Raw genomic sequence first — 19,863 nt, 5'->3', positions numbered from 1 at the left:
AGAGATGCAACAAGTGTACAACCTCTTTAGCGAAGCCATGTCGATCTCAACGTGATTGGGTTGGCCGGTGAGGATGCTTTGGCTGACTTGGCTGTCGGAGGAGGGGAAGAAGATCTTAGGCGTCTGGAGATGGAGCCCGAGGTACTGCTCCACTGTGATGGAGGGTTTCGTCGTTGGAGCAGCTCCGGTGAGTTGTACGACGTTGAGGCTGAAGCAGGACAAGAGAGACAACGAACAACGTTAACCTGAGTGGAATTCTAATAGCATCTCCAATACATGACGTAAAATACATAACCACAAAGTGCTAGATGTAAAATACATCAGCCGCACATCTCTGAACTTAACTGTCGAAACTGAATTTAACTGTCAAAACTGAACTTACTGTCGAAACTGAACTTAACTGTCGAAACTGAATTTTGCTGTCGAAACTAAATTTTGCTGTCGAAACTGAACGCACTAGCAAGGTGAGGCTACACGTCGGTCGACTGACTTTTTCATCTCTGGTCAGTCGATTTTGCAGCCGTTGGATACGAAATCAAGGGCCTGTGGTTCATCTTCAACCTCCACCCCCCTGAGCGGCCAGCCACCACCGGCCAAACAGCAGCCCCCCGCCGCCCGCGGCTAGCGGTGCGCCGCCCCGCCCGCCCCGAAAACACTCCCCACCGCCGGTCCGCTGCCGCCCCGGCCATCCCTCTAGGCCCCCGGTGCCGAGCTTTTTCTTCGGCGATCCCCACGCCAACGCCCCACCACCGCCGGCGACCACCGCCCCCATCCTGAACCCTAAGATAGATAGTGGGGTACCTCTCCGGCGAGCCCCCCTCCCCGCTACGGCTGGTTCTTCCTTCACCACGGCGAGCCCCCCCCCCCACCCCTGAAAATCGACTGACCCAAAAGTCGATTCAGTCGACTGAAGTGTAGCTAAATCAGAGCAGCATCGCAAGCAAGAGCAAGAGCGAGAGAAGCAGCGCGAGCAAGAGCAATATTAAGAGCAGACCAGGAAGGGGACCGAGAGCAAGAGCAGAGCAGTAGCGCGAGCGAGAGCTAAAGCAGCAGTAGCTCCTACTGATGTGGAAGTCACCGTCAAGGGAGCGACACCGTGGAGGAAGTGGCCGGCGACGCCGCCGTGGATGGAGCCGCACCGTGTTGACTCGGGACCGAGCGCCAGCAGCACCGTGAGATCGAATCAAGATGAAAATGCGGTGATTAGTGTACAACCTCTTTGGTGGCTCCGATTGGGTCGCAGCTTCATCCGAGGAAACGATGATGATGATGCTCTTCCGGTGGTGCAGGTTGGTGCAGGTGAAGACGGCGGTGTGTGGAATGGAGGTGGCGCGAAAGATGAGGGGAACGTCGGGGCAGCTCCTTGGAGGTGGAGGACGGGGTGGCTGAACCGGCGGGACAATGAGATCGACGACGGATTCTCATCCGGTACGGTGGATGAGGGACGTCGATGTGTTACCATGGACAACGTCGCCGGGAAGAGGCTTCGGCTGGGTGGCGGACGGAGCAGGGTGTGGGGTTTCGTCGCGGGTTTTCCCGGCCTCGGTGTACGAATGGGTGGGCGGATGGGATGGTAGTGGGGAACCATGGCTTAGAGACACGCTTGTCCGAAATGTGGGGTAAGTTACGAAAGTACCCCCACCGATTTGAGGTGGTTCTTTCAGTTCAGGGGTACCACGGGCATTTTGTGTGTCGGGATTTCACACGAGGTGGGAGTTTTCGCGCGCATTGTAATTTCGGAATAGCAAGGCGCGGGTTGAGATAGAGGGAGTTGTCGGAGCACAACGAGAAAAAGATATATCTTAAATATTTTAGGCTAACAAGGCGTGGGTTGAAGAGGCAGGAGTTTCACAGCACGATAGACAGAGACGCTAGCTTGAATTTTCGGCATAACAAGGCACGGCTTGAAATTTTGGAAGAACAAGCTTAACATGTACCCAAAAAAGACAATTTGCACCTCAACACGCACAACACACACACAAACACCATTTAGACTAGAGTAAGGTACATGTGCATTGCACGCATGAGATTTGGCAACCAAATTATGAATAAATACCACATTATAGCATGCAAGCTTTGAGTCATATATGCATGATGTAGATGTTCGTTTAATTCTTATAGTTCATTTCATTCAAAATCATCTAGTTTTTATAAGAAAGCTAATCTATTTTAAGATTCATGGAATTGTGGGTCGTAAGACATAAAGTAAAAAACAAATAATGGCAAGTCATGTAGAAAAACATCTGGGCAATTCTGATACGGAAGATTCTAGAACAAATAAGAAGTGCTTGTGTTTTGATGTTTCTGCATTATGCTTAAGTTCAACCATGGAGTCTTCTAGATTATATATGTGGCAAAATCTGGTGGAATCTAGATGATATCCAATGGCCATTAGTGCTCAAATTTGCCATATTTTGACCATCATATTCGCCTCATCCAACGACCATCTTTCAAAGTTAAAGTTACCCGCACACAATATAAAAAAAATATAATATATAATATATATAGGGGTATAGATATAGATATGTGATGCGAAAGCCGCTCATCATCTCCAATTACAATAGTGTGTCCATGCACGGATGCGACGTGGCGAAATGATGTCTGCCATCGGTATCTCAAATTCAAATCATTCTGACCTTGTTCAATGTGTATACATTACAACATGCTCGTTTCCAAACCACACCGCGCAGATCTCCGTTATATTCATGCATGCATGGGTTTCAAACATCAGGATCTCTTATTCAAATATTTGAATTCAACTTTACATTCATTATGACCTCACCTATTCTTTTACACCCACACAGTAGTCTTCTCTTTATAATTGTACCACCAACTTTCTCTCGTGCATGCATGCACACACACTACCAGTCGGCATTATCCATCACACGCATGCAATCTTTTTCTTCAGGTCGGTCTCCCATGAAGGCCCCCACCCACACACATCCCCCTCTCCATCATATCGGGCATTCTTTATCTCTCACGCGTGCATGCGCAATGATCAATGTTCCTCTATGTATGTGTGTATATAGCTAGGTCTTTCATAATTTTCCACACAAACCGATCAATCGATATATCCAGTGAGGTCTCACCCTCTTTCCCACGTCCACATCGATCAATCTATACCTCTCTATATAGGATTAACATATATAGCTAATACACCCACATTAATTATATATCCAACGCCCCCCTCTCATCATCCATGCCTTCCGCTTCATCTCTCAGACGCGTGCACAATGGCGAAGACAGGGGCAGTAAGGGCCCTGCCCCCTCCCCCTAACATCACTATATATCGAGGCTAATATGAATGTGATCATTAGACAATTGCTGCTAAAAATGGTTTAAGTTCATGAATTGACCCTCCTCGTAAAGGATTAGCAATGCTTGGCCCCCTAGCTCATTTATTTTTCATGGCTCCGCCACTGCGCGCAACAGCGCACGTGTTCGCCCCCTCTCTTTAAATATCGATCTCGCACTTGTGCATTCCTTCATAGTCTCCCTCCACTCGGCCCCTCGCAGCATCTTCCATCCCCCACCGAATTTTTCCACATGTACAATCTAGCAGACTCCATGGTTGAACTTAAGCATAATGCACAAACCTCAAAACAACAGTGGTTCTCTTTTGTTCTAGAATCTTCCGTATCATAACTGCCCAAACTTTTTTTCTAGTTGAATTGCCATTATTTGTTTTTACTTTATGCTTTACAACGCATAATTCCACAAATCATAAAGTAGATTAAGGGCTTCTTTGATTCAAAGGATTCTCAAAGGAATTTTGGAGGATTCTAATCATTAGGAATTTTTCCTATCTTGGTTGTTTGATTAGTAGGATTGTAAACCATAGGAATTTTTCCATATGATTCATTTGCACTAGATTTCACAGGAAACATCCCATCCACTCAAACCTCTTTGAAAGAATTCTGCGTTTTTTCTATGCACAATCGAACACTCGTACAATCCTGTAGGATTCAAGACGACATTCCACTATAATCCCATGTTTTTCCTATTCCAACGTTCTTAGCTTTTTTATAAGAACTAATTGATTTTGAATGAGATGAACTAAAAGAATTAAACGAAGGGCTACATCAGGCATATATGACTCAGAGCTTACATGCTATAGTGTGGTATTTATTCATATTTTGGTTGCAAAATCTGATGCATGCAATGCACGTGTACCTTACTAGTACTTCGAGTATGTGCAAAACACGTAGATTAGAATACCAATGGCACGCTACACAGTGTCTCTCTTACAGTTCATGAAGCCACGTGGCACATGTGGAGGCGTTGTCACGACCTCCTTGCGTGGATTGATCACAGTGACGTGCTGCTGGTTCCAGAAGAATGTACTCGTCCTCCCTGAGCCATACGGGAGGTACATGCACGAAGCAAAGATGTGCACGCACGCCACGCACACACTCATTCCCTCCCACGCACACGCGGGTACACGGGCGGACGCAATTTTGTACCATGATCCACCCCATGTGATAATTTGACGCGTGTAAAGTCGTTCACTTCATTGATGGTCAATTAATACAGCGAATGCAAATTGAGTGGACATGAGTGCGGAAGAAAGACATTATTACTCCACTTCGCGCATGCGAGTAGTTAAATCATGGGTTTCTAGTAGTACTTCCATTGGTATCCTTCGTATTTTGTGCCAATTTTTGACAGTAATATAATATTTACGCATTTGAGAAGTGTAGTACTTGAAATTTATGTTCCCCTAAACTCATCATGAGCCGTTTCGGGCCTCGAAACCAAAACCATCAATTAATCTTTACCTTGTTCCCATCACATTCGAAAGCCTACTCACACCTACTAGTATGTACCAAACCTGAACGTGTTCCCACTATGCAGGCATTAGTACTAGTGCTAGTACTTAGGTTATAAAAAGGGGAACTACCTAACCGAAAATTACTCTACCTTTCCTCCTCATAAGTGCTTCTTCTTCTTCCGTCGTTGCCATGGCCGGTGATCAGAGCTCTAGGTCGAGAACTACTCGTAACAAGGGAGCGGCAACCAAGACTGCGGAAAATAATGAGGGCTTGCTGCCACGCAGAGACCTCGAAGGATCTCTCACGGGCAGGCGATGGCTCGCAGGAGCGCCCTAGCCGCAGAGGCGAACATGCCGAGCCGGCGGAGCTGGAGTCGTTATCCCTCGACAGCATGCCCGATCAGCTCAATAAGCACCTCAATAAGCAGAAGGAGTTCATCCAAGGCTTGATGGAGTTGCTGAAGGAGAGCCTCGACGACATGCCCACTGAGCTCAATCAGCAGGGGGAGTTGACCGCCGGCTTGGTGATGCTGCTGAAGAAGAGCATTGCCTCGGAGAAGAAGGCGGCCGACGAAATCCTGCGACTTCAGGAGGACAAGGCGAAGCTCTGCCACAAGTTCGACCTGTTGAAGGAGAAGAACACCGACTGGAAGAAGCTGCATGAGAATAGTAGTTCCTCGATGATGATGTTGCAGGCCGTCGTCATGGAACAGAAGGAGGAGTTGGCGAAGCTCCGCATCGAGCACCCGGCTGCTGTCAAGGTATGTAATGCGGCCATGCAACAGATGATGAAGGCTCGGGTCAAGAAATCCCGCGTCATGGACAGAATGAAGAAGATGGCGGAGGAGACGCGCAAGGAGATGGAGGTCGTGGAGGCGATGAAGAAGCAGTTAGGACTCCACGGCGAATTAGATCATTTGGGGTGATAATCTTCCTTCTTATTTTTCTCCTGTGTTTCATCTTTTGCTTCGGGAGTTTTGCCGCACGTGTCATGTTCTCTGCGAGGCATGAATAGAACAATGGCTTTTTTTGAGGGAATGGATAGAACAATGCTAACAATGAGATGACTAGAAAATTAGATCATTTTTTATCGCCATATGGCACTGGGCTGCCGTGTTTCGTGCTCCTCCGTCGCAGTACTACTCCAGTGGAAACCTTGAGTATACTGCACGGTTCTTTGCTCCTCGATCAGGTCGTCGGTGCATTTATACGAGCAGTCAAATCACAAGGCCCCGCCTTCCAGCAGTAATGAGTCGTCAAATCACAAAGGCCCTCGCCTCTCGTGAAACCGACCAAGCTAGACTGCCCTGCCCTCCAGCCTTTTAAAAAATGTATACTTTTGTACAGCAGTAGTATCGATGGATTGTGCCATGGAGCAAAACTTGAAATTAAAAAAAAGGTGGTACATATAGAGAGTGCTTGTTGCCAAATTATGCATATAGTACTATTAAAAAGGCTAGTCACAATAATGGTGTCCAGCACAAGCCACCCCTCAAATAAAACTAAGAGGGTGCTTGGATACGTTTTAGTCCCATAACTAAAAGTACTGGAACTAAAACATGCTAGCCTCACCCATGCTTGGATCCAAATACTAAAAAGGCTAAAATCAAGTTAATGATCATTTATTATCATCTGAACCCTCCAATCCAGAACTCGCGTGTGTTAAAGGAGAGGAGTTAAATGAGTAGAGAGAGGACTAATCCACATTTTAGTAGGGGTACCCCTGATTAAAAATATTTAGTCTCTAGACTAGTTTTAGCCCCTCTTTTGTCAGGGGTGCTTAGAACTTTAGCCTCTTAAAGAGACTATTTTTAGTCAGACTAAAATAAGTCCCGTGGTTCCAAGCACCCTCTAAGCATCCTGGAATTAGTTGACAAAACTAAGCAACCTGAAATTCTTTGACAACTAAACTGCTGGCTATATGATGTTGGCCATATATATTGTACGTATATAATGTGAAGAAACGAGTGGTAGTACTATACCAACTAAAAGATGAAATGTAAGAAATACTAGTATGTACGTACTGAAGAGTTAAAGTAACAAGAAGAAACATAACATAGTTCTGCTGGGGGCTCAGCACAACACACCCCTCCAATTAAATAAAGCACACCTGAAATTAAACTTTGCAACTATACTGGTAGACACTGTATTAGAACCACCATGAACAACGACACTGCCACCTTACTCGGAGTCCTCACCCATGTCCTCAACTTCGTCCTTGTCCCTCTTCCTCTTGGCTGATACTTCTTTGCTTGAACCGCATACTTGGCTGTTGCTCTTCATCCAACCCTTGTAGATATTGAAGCAAAGGTAGCCATCCATTGCAGTGTAGTGGATGTGGTCTATATCTAGTACATTCCGCTGCCATGCATGACGATGAAACCTGTATGGAGGTTTATCCAGTTTACCGTACAAAGGATGAACCATGGCTCCTGCTAGGGTTAGCATTGAAGGCTGACGAGAGGACACTAGCCGATTCTTCTGGAGGTCGAAGGTGTTGCCTACAACAAGGCCTATCCGACGCAGGACTTCTTTGTCGTTACCAAAGTCTACAGTAACGAAATTGACTAGGTTGCTCTCGAGGAAGTCCTTAAAATCCTGGCACTCAACGTCGGCATGGCATATGTGGTAGACCAAGCATATGTCATGCACGCAAACCTGGATCATGGCGAGCTTCTTCCTCTCTTCGTCCTTTAGATCCTTCTCTCGTACCAAGACTGTGTTGTACTCAACATCTACCCCAGTGACCCACTCATCATCTGAGTCTTCGAACATGCGTCTGAAGCGAGAAAGGCATCCTTTCACCGTCGTGGAAGAACGGGTGTAGATGACGTCGAACTCATCATCGGTGATGGTTCTAACCTTGTACTCACGGCCGATCGTGGAGATTTGGGACGCCATGGATTTGGGAGGAGGGTTAGGATTAGTGGAACTGCCATAATGTGAATGGACGGGATGACTAGGAGTGAACCGCCGTAGTATTGAAGGACGTGCGGGGACGAGTAGGAGCAAACTGCCAGCGTGCAAACGGCAGGGTAGTGGCTTTCCATTCTCCCATGATACGGGCTTTCGAGAGCCCTTGGATCTGAGATCGAACGGTTGCATGGCGTGATTCTAGACCTATGGGTGAATATCCAATCCTGGAGGGTTATTCTGCAAATTTTCAGCAACTTAGCATGCGACCGTTTGATCTCAGATCCAAGGGGTGCCAGCAGCCCGTATCATGGTCGCGCCTACCACGACCGTCGTGTCGCTCGCGCGGTCGCGCCCTTGGAGATTTAACACAGTGCGTTAGGCTATCTGATGTTGGCATGTCATACATAGTCATCACTTAGTCACTCATACTACAACAAGGTTGGCTATAAGGTTGGCTATAAGTGTATTTTTTACTCCTCTCTATCTCTTTCTTTGTACTCCCTCCGTCCCATAATATAAGAATGTTTTTGACACTAGTGTAATGCCAAAAACGTTCTTATATTATGGGACATAGGGAGTACTAGTATTTATTGCATTTGCCAAGGAGTGACCTCTTCCAATGAAATGGTGTTGCTAAGTTTGCTTCAATTAATTAGCTATAGACTCAAAATTCTCTTTTCACCTAGGTACACGCGCTTAGCACCATTTCTTCCTTGGGTCACGAAACTAGTCTCTCTCTTCTTGATTAACTTGCCACATCAGACTTTATGCCTATGTGGCAAGCTTAAGCACCTGTAGGAGCAAGTAAAAGTAAGTACAATAGTGCGCTTTACATGGCCTTTTCGCATATGTGGAGGAAAGAGAGGCAATGAAAAAGTGGAGAAGTGTGCTCTCATGCAAGAGCCAGCCTCTACTACATGGTGGAGCATTGGGAGAGGCACCTGTATGGAGGTGGTCAGGAATCGGGAGACTCACGCCGGTCGTACCGCCGCAGTTAAAATGATAATGGCAAGTCAAATCACGGGGCCCCACCTGTCCAGCAGTAACTCGCTGTCAAATCACATAGCCCTACGTTTGCAGCAGCCTACTCCCTCGTCTTCTCGCGTCTCTGTCGAACCGACTAGGCGGAACTGCCCCGCCGCCTACCGCGCAGGAAAAGCCCCGCCCCTGACTATTAAATAGTATACAGTATTCTGATTTTTTAATGGAGAAGATCAGAAGAGGGAAAGGCGAGACAGTGGTTTTCGAATGGAGATGATGGAGAGGAGAGGAGGTGGTTTTGCAATGGAGAAGAGGGAGAGGAGCGTGCGACAGTGATTTAGGATTGGACGAGAGGGCCGGCGCGCTGTGACTGGATTAAAATCAAAATCAATTTACCCTTCAATTAAGAAAGCGACCCCACATTAACTAGTCTCCCTTTTATTCTGGGTCATAATTGACCATGATTTTCGCACATAAAATATATGTTATACGTTGCAAAAATAATATAATTTGAAAGTACATTCAGATACGAACCAAACGATACAATTTTTGGTGACATGCATTCACATTTTGCTTGTCAAATACAATACGTGGTCGCACTTTGACCCAAAATACGCAAAACAACAAAAAAATACTTCCAAGACCAGCGCCTCTCTTCCTCTCTTCTCCTCTTAAACCACCGCCGCTCCTCTCCTGTTCCAATCTAAATGCAGCGCCACTCCTCTCCTCTTCCATTTCAAAACCACCGCGCCTCCTCTCCTCTTCTAGTCCAAAACCAGCATCACTCCTCTCCTGTTCTAATCCAAAACCAGCGCTGCTCCTCTCCTCTTCCATTCAAAAACCACCACCGGTGAGTGAAGGTGCTGTGGAGAAGTAGATCGATGGAGGAGTACAATCGATACGTGAGGATCGCAGACGGCGACCCTGTGAGGCTAGCTAGGATGTTGGAGATACAGTCTTGGTTTGAAAACAAGGACCAACTAGCGGCGACGGCGACATCCATGGCCAAATATCTGCAACAGAGCGAAAAGGCGGGGATACTCCCGGAGGGAGTCGCGCCGGATTACATAGAGCTGCTCCTTTGGGCCATGGAGCAAACAGATTCACCGAATCCGATCGTGAGGGAGCGGTGGTGGGAGTATCGATCCCAGATGGAGCATCCACCAGAGATTGAAGGATCAAGCATCTATAGGGTGCCGTTTGTGAGGGTGTCCTGCCAGAGCGAGCCGGTGGAGTCTTCATCGACTGAACCCAACTACAAGAGGAGAAAAGCAGTTGGCCTGACGACGCTTCCCCGCCATCGTCTCCCTCGCCGTTCACATCGTCTCACAGGGCGGCTGTCTGCCGCCGAGGAATAGGAACGGGCTGCCCCCCTCCCCCCCTAGCCCAATAGTCAGGCAGGTTGTCAATTGTCAGGAGGATCTTAGGGTTGTCAATATTTGCAGGTTGTGAATTGTGTTTTGTGTTGTGTATTTTGAGAGTACTTTCAGATATGAATGTCTTTTGAATTTCAGATTTGCAGTATTGATCATATGAAGTATTTTATGAATTCTAGAGATCTATTTTTAGCACTTAAAAAATGTATTTTCATAGGAGTATAAAAGTGCAGACAATGTGATTCTCAGAGAAGAAACTGCAAGTTTCAGTTTCAGATAAGAAACTACAAGTTCAGTTTCAGATAAGAAACTGCAACTTTCAGAGGCAGATCATTTATATTAACACAGCCTTTTCAAACAGGTTTAACATCATGTTGAAAGTTTTATTCATGGTCGAAAATGGAACTACCAGCCAGTTAACATCATGCTAATCAACATTCATGCATAGCACATCTTCATGTGATGCACAGTCAAAATGCCCACACAATGTCGAGTGTGCGAAACACAGAGAAAACGAGGGATGAAGTTTTGGCCAGTGTTGGACGTGGTTTTGGGCTGCCCCGTCTAGGCTTTCATTTTTAACATGCGCAGCCCACGTCCTCGGATGGGAGGTCCATAGGCCTGTTTGTATTTTCTTAGGGCCGTCATGGACCTCCCATCCGAGATTTTATTTTTGGCAGCCCAATTTATGTTTTTTTGAAGAAAACGCAAAGGTCTGTTATATTTTTCTATATAAGAATAGGAACGCCAGGTCCAACTTATGTTTCCCTTCTAACTATATTATATATATTTAAATTATTTTATATGTTATTATATATTATTTTTATCGTCATCATATATTTAACAGATACTTACATATGTAAGAAAACAATATCCCACATCTTATTAACTTATAAAACTAGTTTCTTAACAAATAAAATCCCGGATTGTTTTGGCAGGAAATTCTAGTGATTATGTACAAAATCTTGGTAAGATTTAATGACAAACGTAATAATATCACTTATTATTTAAATATATTTATAACTAAATGCTCAGACCCTTTTTTATTTTTTGATAACATTGCTGGCCCAACCCAACATTGTAATTAGAATCAGCCTAGCAAAATCATGTATTTCGAGAAAGTGCAAATGGCCTGTAATTTTTTAGGAAATAAAATAAATGGGCCGCATGGACGCTACATTATTTGTTCACCCGGCCCAGCTAATGGTTGTAATTCAAAAAAAAGAGATCAAATTGACTGTAAATTCTACCGCGCAAAAAAAGACTGTAAATTCTGAAAAAAATGGGTTGAATACGTGCCACATTTTTGGAGGCTGAAATGTGGGCCAATAGGTTGAAGCCAACATAAGTCATTGTCAATTTAGTCAACAAATGATTCTGACATGTTAGCCGTTGGATTTACATCCAACGACCGGCATCCATCTTCAATCTCTCGTCCTCTTCCTCCAGCGCCGCCGGGACCACCTCCCGCCTCCTACTGCTAGCAGCTCTGCTTAGCACGCTTCGCTATGAAGCGCTACTCCACCGTTGGCCAGGCCATCCGACCACCCCTCCACACCTCTTGTTCTTCTCCACCGACTGCAAAACCGCACCGCACTAGAACCAGTTAACCCTCATACACCTCTCCATCTGCGACTCTACTCCCGCGTCTTCCCATCTCCGGCTCGTTGCTGTCCGGGGCCTCGCCGTCGTCCACCACCTTGGATGTGCTCGGCGCGGCATGGTCAAAGTGGTCAATGAACGACACCATTGGAAGTAGACCGTGCGTGGAGAGGCTGACAGCTGGGTCGACGGCCGCACACAAGGAAATGCCTCCATATTACGCGTAAAATAATGATTCCTCCACCTGACATCTGGGACCCACCGGAAGGGCCTCTGTATTTCGCGAAAATAACGTGCCCCCCGCTGACATGTCGGACCCACCAACTATCTTCGCACGCAAGGAAGTGCCTCCTTATTACGCACAAAAAATGAATATTCCCCCTGCGAGCTAGAACCCAGCATAGTGGGAGGCTGACTTGTGGGCCTACCAAGTTGACGGGGACGGAGGGCTTTGTCAACTTAGTCAATATGAACGATTCTAGCTCATGTTACCATACGATGTTCATCCAACAGCCGTAGTGCTTCTTCAACCTCTGTTCTTCTTGCTCTAGCCACCCAAACCAGCACCGGTCGTGCCGCGTGCTCCTGCCTCCCGTGGCCGGCTGTGATGTCGCGGAGGCCTCACCGCCCCTACTACTACCACCATTGGCCAGGCCATCCCTCTACTCACCCACACCCCTTGTTATTCTGCGGCGACAACAGCCTCACACCGAAGTCGAACCAGTGAACCCTCGTACTCCTCTTCACGTGGGCATCCACTGCTGCGTCTTCCCCGACTCCGAGTCGTCCCCTTCCTAGTCCTCGCCATCGTCCACCGCCGTGGTGCTCTCGGCGCGGTGTGGTCAACGTGGTCAAGGAACGACTTCCATCAGACGTGGAATGTACGTGGAGAGGCAGACAGCTGGGTCCATGGCTGCAGCAAGGAAATGCCTCCTTATTACGCACAAAATAATGATTCCTCCACCTGACAGCGGGGACCCACCGGACGGGCCACCGTATTTCGTGAAAAAACGTTTCCCCATGACTGCTGGGACCCACCAGCTACATCTTCGCACGCAAGGAAGTGCATCTGGGCAAAAAAAACGATTCGCCCCCCTGACTGTTGGGACCCACCAGCTACAGCTTTGCACGCAAGGAAGTGCCTGACAGTCGGGACCCACCTGGTCGAAGCATACGTAGCATTGTCATTCTGGTCGCGAACTTATATGTACATATATACTGGTGGATGTAGAGGCATGCACGTGTCGTAGTAGAGGCGTGTACGTGTCGTAGTAGAGGCGCCCATGTAGCATGTACACGTACGTACAGCGGCCAGGGTGCAAGAAAGAAAATACAACCATGTATGTGTACATACGGGCGGGGTCTTGAACGCCTACTCGCGCATACGTACGGCCAGGGCTCGTGTACATGGCTGGGTCGGAACAGAGAAACAACATCGTCGTCGTGTTCATGGGGAGGCAACGGAATGCGTCGTGTTCATGGGGAGGCAACGGAATGCGTCGTGTTCATGGGGAGGCAACGGAATGCGTCGTGTTCATCGGGAGGCAACGGAACGCGTGGGAGCCAACCGGATGGGTCGGAATGGAATGCGTGGTCGTGTTCATCGGGAGGGCTTGGACGGATCAGGCGATGGAAACGAGGCCTGGCATGCCGCAAAACGGAGGAAACGGACTTCCTACGTTCAGGACGGGGTTGTGTTGATCGGGAGGGGTGTGGCATACTGCAAAACGGAGGAAACAGACCTCCTATGGTCGAAACGGGGGTCCTGTTGATCGGGAGGGGTGTGTCGTACCGCAAAACGGACGAAACGGACCTCCTACGGTCGAAACGGGGGTCCTGTTGATCGGGAGGGGTGTGGCGTATTGAAAAGCGGACGAAACGGACATCCTATGGTCGAAATGGGGGTCCTGTTCATCCGGAGGGGTGTGGCGTACCGCAAAATAGGACTCCACGGGATACTATTCATCTCTATCGTCGACCTCCTCCAGCCTCCATGGGCTACCGTCAACCTCCTCCAGCCTCCACGGGCTCCTGTTCATCCAGCCTCCACCGCGTGCTACTCCACTGGCTACTGTTTAACCACCACTCCACGGGCACCCCTCCATCGTCTACTGTTCATCCGGCCCACCACACCACGGGGTCCTGTTCAACCACCCCTCCACGGGCACCCCTCCACCGTCAACTATTCATCCACCCTCCACACCACGGGGTCATGTTCATCCAGAGGCAACGCCACCGCTCACTGTTCATCCAACCCCCCCCCCCCAACCCACCCGCGCAATGCTCACTGTTCATCCAATTGATCGGCTGCAGTTAGTAGCAGTAGCGAAGGAATCACTCGATCGGGTTCAGTAAACAGCCATCAATCGATCGCTCGGGTTCAGTAACGCGTAGCCTACAGTGCAATCGCTCGGGTTCAGTTAGAGCCCAACGCCTCGCACACATGCGCGTACGTGTACGAGAGAAACGCGCATCGCTCGGCCCCCGACCTCCCACCGTAACCGGGAAGTCCCCAAAATTTTCCTCCCCCTCGCTTCTACCACGGTTTTTTCCGTCATGGACGGCCCAAAGAATGTCATGCAGCTGCGTCTTCAGCCCGCCCAGGACGAAAAGCCCATTTTTGTCATGATTTTTTGTCATAGAAGTAGGACAGAAAAAAATTCGTCATAGAAGTGTCATATGTATGACAGAAAAAAATTTCGTTCGGCCCAAAATGTCACGGATGTGTCTTTTTTTGTAGTGCACGCCCATCCATGCCTGGTGTTGCCGACCGAGGTGCCCCGACAGGGCAAGGGGTGGCCCAAGGCGGAGCTTGTCGACATGCGGGCATCGTCAGTGTTGGGGCAGATGATGACCGACCTGAAGCCGGGCAACGCGAGGGCGGCCAAGATAACGGGGGCGATGCTCCTGAGGGAGTTCTTGATGCTGCGGGTTGCCCCACTCCAGGCGCGCGCGCCCCCTCTGGGAGCTCAAAGAAGAGGAAAACAAGACCCGCCTGAGGCCAGGGGACCTGCCTGGCGATGAATTGGACGACATCCTGCGCCTCATAGTCGGGCACAACCAGGAGTACCCGCCTAGCGCCTTCGTTCCCCTATTCCAACGCAGGGACTGGGAGGAATTCGTCGCCTCCAGGCTGACTTTTGATGCGCGCGGGCTGGTGCTGCCAGCGCTTCCGGGAGCTCCTATGGCGCATAAACCAATATAGGTGTCTTCTGGTGAGTCCCACGAAGAGGGGGGAGAGGAGGTGGACTCGGAGAAGACCCTGGAAGAGGTGGGGGAGACTTCCCCTCTGAGCAAGGCCGAGATTGTCCGTGCCCTTCCTGATGATGCCGAAGCCGACGCCTACCAAGGGGAGAGGTAGCAACCCCTCATCCCGACGAAGGGTAGGTCGTCGCTGGTGGTCCGTGGTGTCGCCTCCATCCCATCACCTCCTGGGGCTAGATCCGGTTCTGCCTCCGCACCGCCTAGCGCCGCCGGAGCCTGAACACCTTCCCTTCAGGTCCCGATGCTGTCAGGCTTCAAGCTTCACAACCGAAAGGTGGAGTACTTCACGGTGGACCGGTAGGTGTCTTGAGCTTCGCTTTATCCCTGCCGGTACTTGTTATTTCCTCACGCTCGCCCTTGGTTGATCAGGCCGGCATCTTCGGCGAAGAAGAGGAAGGAGGATACGGCGGCCATGCCTTCCTCCGCAGAGAAAGGAGGCAGCAATGCCCGAATCTCCCCAGCCCGGTCGTCCTCGCGGGGCCAAGAGGAACATCACCGCGTGGAATCAGCCCCCATGGCCCCGCTGGCTCCGGAGGTGCTGGCGCTTGGCGCGGCTGATGAGGTCCCAGCTGCTCCGGAACTCGTGGTCTCCCAAGCCCTGGTGACGGTGTGGCTTCCTCCCACCGCAACACCTCCACTCCCTGGTTCTTCTGCTCCTGCTGCTGTCTTGGAGCGTGCCCTTTTGGAGATGACCTAGCTGCAGGCGGATCTCCTGAGCGCGGACCCGCGCCTGGTGGCCGGGCGTCTGGAGTTGGCCTCTGGCTGGCTTCACTCCGACCTAGCGGTTTGCGCGGTGCTGGGCTAGGCTGTTGTGGCTTCCGAGGAGGAGAAGCAAGGAGCCGCCAGCACTGCCGCCGATCGTGAGGCGGCGCTGAAAGACACCAAGGCCGCCCATGACCGCTGCCAAGTGCTGGACGGCGAGTTGCAGAGCCTGCGCGACAAGCACGCCGAAGAGGTACGCTGCCGCCAAGTGAAGGAGGAGAAGATGAAGGCCCGGGAGGAAGCCATCAAGAACTGTGATGCTGAGCTGGCGGAGCTGGGGAAGAAGCAGGCTGCCGAGCGCAAAACGGTTGGGAGAGTTGGAGTGGAAGATGGGGACGAGGGAGGCCGATCTTGATGCCAAGGCGCGAGTCCTGCCCGAAGACCGTGTGGCCTTCGCCGATCTCGAGAAGAGGTCTCGCAAGGCGCTGAAGACACTCTACGAGCACGGTCTGAAGAAGCCGCTGGACACCGACGAGGACGGCCCCGCCCAGCTGCTTCCTCTCGTGGTGAAGGCGTGATACGTCCATTTTGCATCATGCTTTTATATCGATATTTATTACATTATGGGCTATTATTACACATTATGTCACAATACTTATGCCTATTCTCTCTTATTTTACAAGGTTTACATAAATAGGGAGTGTGGCACACCGGCTCAGAGCGACCGGTTTACCCTGCATTGCCAATACAAAGACCATGTCTTCTGGCAACACACAACATATTGGTACAGAAAACAACCGCTTTATTGAGGCTAGCGGAACATAGTTCATATTACAACAGCGGTCGAGGCCAAGCGGCACGCTCGGTGCGGCTGAACAATATGTACATTATTTAGTGAACATAAAGGGGCCTCGATCCGAACAACTATGTGGCAGCGGAATAATGTCGTAGCGGAAGCTCCATATCACAGGGACACTGATGTGGACATGATCTAGACTCGAACAGCGCTCCTTTCCAACAAGACTTTCCTGAAATATGGCATGACACGCCAGGTCAGTACATTGAATGTACTTGCTAGCTCACAACAAGCATAATCATAATGACAAACAACATCATGATATTTAACCAATTAAAATGCAACACTATATGTCAACATGTTGTGATCATGCTTGAACGTCCCTTGGGACAACTTACCAACCGTGATCATCCTCAGATCACAAACACACCACCAATGTGGTAAAACACACCACCAACGTGGTCTTTAACAACATGACTCGTGATCCTTACGACGATCACAACCACGACCAATATTTGGTCCCAAATTCCTCGATGGCCTTTCTGCCATCCTCGACAATGCAAAGTTTTACAGCTTAGTGTGCAATTTTTATTATTCGTTGACTCATGGTGGGACCTTCTACGAGGTGTCCATAATCGTGGACGCGACTATCGATAGATTATACACTCTGCAGAGGTAGCACACTGTACCCACGCCACGGAAACCATGGCCTCGCACTCCCATTCGGGTTTACCAACGGCATTTCGACGAAACCCCTCCATTGCCACAGCACTCTCCCGGCCACTCCGACCCAAATCCCCAACGGGTTGGTCCTGGGTGGCCCCGTGTCTACCAAAGACACCCCGACCACCGTCGTGGTCAAACTCCCACTCGGGGACTCGGTACCATAATCTCATCAACGAGCACATGAGATTATGTCTGCTTGCCGGGCTAGGGCAAACACGACATAACCTTCCCTAGATGGAGGCACCGACCAGAGGCCGTGTCAATGGACCGAATCAAGGCCCTCACAAAGGCAAATGTGGTTGCACTAGAAAGAACTTGATTCAGCGGCATCATGACCCAGTCAACGGTGTATTCAAGTTGAGTTATTTTCAGTTTCAACTTTAAACTGACAATGACCGATGTCATAGCATGCCATGAAATGCAAAACAACACATGCATCATAAAAAAATGACCGATGTCATCTTTACACCAAGCATAACCGTCAACAACTCACGTTACTCTAATTGTTCAAAATGACTCACAACTGAACCAAAATATTTTGCAACAAGTTTCATTAATTTCTTACGCAAGAAAGCAACTCCAATAACTTTTTCATATGCATAACAAAATATTTTACTATCAACAATTCTTACTTTCTTTATCACTAAATTAAGTTCAAACTTTCTATAAAACAAGTAATATTATTTAACAGAATATTTGACAGAATATTTTCTAACAAATTTTATCAATTTCAAGAAGGCAAAATATAGCTAAAATAACTACCATGCATAACAAAATTATCTCTAACATCAACTCAAATAAATCTTAACTTGCTTTATCCACTAAACTAGTTTCAACTATTCGGTAAATCAGGCATAACAACTATCCAACATTTAACAGAATACAAAACTCAATAATTATTTAAAAGCATGGATTAATCATTTCATTCAAGTGAGAAAATCACAAATATTGAAATGGCATCATAAAATTGTTGTTGTGGCTTGCCTTAGTGCAGATGAGGTTCACAAGCCTCCTTGTGATCCTCAAGACAAGCCTCACCTTCTGAAAATAATTTTAAACACAAAAAGAAAATATCAAGAACACTTCTGAAATTCACCAGAAAATCTAAACAGCTCAGAAAAAACTCATCTTTGGTGAGCTGTTAGATTTCCTTCCAAAGAACACAATGGAAAAAGAATCAATTCATTTCGACTTATAGTTGAAAAGTTATAACTGTTTGAAGTGTTCTGTAAATTCAAATGAATTTGAATAAAAGAAAAAGACTGGATGGGTGACGTCGAAGGCGTAAAGCCCAGGGGCGCCACCACTCGTACTGCTTCCCGCGCGTACTGAGTGGCTGACTAGCGGGCTCCGCTAGTCAGGTGGGGGAAGAGCGAGAGAGAAACAGAGACGGCCGCACAGTTGGGCTGGCCGGACCTTCCCCGTGCTCGCTGCGGCGAGCTCCGGCGTCGGCGAGTGCCAGGGCGCAGTTAAGGGTGTCGAGACGATGATGGTGGCGAGTTTTGGCAAGGTTTGGCAGGCGGGGGAAGCGAGCACGCGCGAACAGAGCGCTCGGCGGCTCCCAGAGCGCGTCGACACGCATACCTGGCATCATGGACACGCGTGGTCACCGCGCGAACTCTCTCCTCAGGCCAGCCTTCCTCCAAAAATCATATCTAGCATGTTGTTCGCGGTGGTTTTGAAGTTTACCATGGTTTGGTTTGGATCCAGGTGCGGTAGAGAAAATTTTACAAGTCTGGTAAGTTTCTGGACAATAACTTTGCGATGTTACTGTGGTCAAATGGCTGGGAGTTTGAAGCTATGCTTTGGAGGCTAGCTTATAGTTACTAAGGTAAATAAGCACAAGAAAGATCAGGTCAAATGGAGCAAGTAAAATGGTAGTTGCTGTAGAAACCACCATTTCTGTCCAGAACAGAAAAGATTTTCCGTAGCAAAAATATTCCAAAAAGTGATGAAATATTTTTGCTCAGGGAGGTGCCCTAGGCTTCCTAGAATATTTGTTAATTATCTTAGAATTTTCTGAGCCATAAAAATTAGGGTTGCTTTGGAGCAAACAGATTTGGCTTAGGGTTTTAGAGAAAAAATGAATATTTTTCATTTAAGAAAAATATTCCAAAGATTATTTTGTGGTGGATCAGAAGTGAAATGATGGTTTGGGAGAGAAATGAACACTTGGGTGAAAGCCAAGGATGCCCAAGTGTTTAAGTCCAGATGAAAAGATTCAAAAACTCCATGTTTCAAAAAATTGCAAATGAAAACTCAAACAAATAAGAGAGGGCAAAAACCAGGCTGTCACAAACCTCCCCCACTTAGAATGAATCTCGTCCCCGAGATTCGGTTGCTTGGGAAAACCACTCTGGATACTGACTCTTAAGGAACTCTTCCTGCTCCCAAGTTGCTTCTGACTCTGTATGATGCTCCCACTGAACTTCGAAAAAATTTCTGACTTTGCTGCGAGTGACCCTTTCCACTTGATCCAAAATTTTGAACAGTCTTTCTTCATAAGTTAAATCCTTTGCCAATTCTATCTCAGCCATTGCAGTCCTTTTCTCCGGCGGGGATATGCATCGTCTCAATTGCGAGACATGGAATACATTGTGTATATCTGATAACTCCGGGGGTAGTTCCAGTTGGTATGCAACCGTACCCCCTCGAGACATAATTGGGAATAGACCAATGAATCTGGGTGCCAGCTTTCCACGTGTCTGAAATCGCTTAACTCCTCTCAG

Source organism: Triticum urartu, chromosome 3A (assembly GCF_056163025.1).
Source record: "Triticum urartu cultivar PI428250 chromosome 3A, HENAU_Tu73, whole genome shotgun sequence".
NCBI lineage: Eukaryota > Viridiplantae > Streptophyta > Magnoliopsida > Poales > Poaceae > Triticum > Triticum urartu.
This window is presented reverse-complemented; position numbering follows the sequence as displayed.